The sequence below is a fragment of the Salvelinus namaycush genome, chromosome 6 (assembly GCF_016432855.1).
Source record: "Salvelinus namaycush isolate Seneca chromosome 6, SaNama_1.0, whole genome shotgun sequence".
Classification (NCBI taxonomy): Eukaryota; Metazoa; Chordata; class Actinopteri; order Salmoniformes; family Salmonidae; genus Salvelinus; species Salvelinus namaycush.
In genome coordinates, this window is record NC_052312.1 from 2,913,188 (window position 1) to 2,913,949 (window position 762).

The following is a 762-nucleotide window of genomic DNA, read 5'->3' on the forward strand; positions in this document are numbered from 1 at the left end:
CGGGGGCGAGGCGGCGGGTGGAGATGGGAAGGGGGCCCTGGAGACCATCCAGAAGATGGTAGGACTGCTGAGACGCTGCATGGAGGCCCCCATGACTGGCGGGTTGCCTCGGAGACCACACATGCTCCACGTCAATGACAAGAAGCTTCACAGGTACACTCTCAGAAAAAAAGGGTTCTAAAAGGGTTTTAAAAGGGTTCTAGAAGAGTTCTAAACGGGTTCTAGAACAGTTCTAAAAGGGTTCTAGAAGAGTTTTAAAAGGGTTCTTTACAGAGGGATAGGGTTCTACCAAGAACCATTTTGACATTTTTGGAAGACGAGAGTTCTTTTGTAAGGCAATACAATTCTTGATGATTCTTGATGATTCTTTGGAAGTCAAGAAGGGTTCTACATAAAACCATATATAATATTTCCCAGCATGCTCTATTGCAGGGAGATTTTCAGAATTGTTTGTTTTACTGTAATATCTGTGTTTTTGCATGTCCATTGATTGTTTGAATCATTTTATGCTACAGGAATATAAATAACATGCAGTTTTCTAAACTAATCCAATCTGTTAATCATTTTATTTATTGGACCCGTTACTGAGATGGTTGTTCAAGTTGAGATGATTGAGGTCGTCTCAGTTTTTGATCTTCCCGACCCTGGCAAACATTCTGAATGCGGGTTGCAGATGACTAACAATTAGACTTGTTGTATATTCTAACTCTGGCTGGATTCCAATAGGAATTACACAGCACTTTGCAAGCCAGCATAGTATGA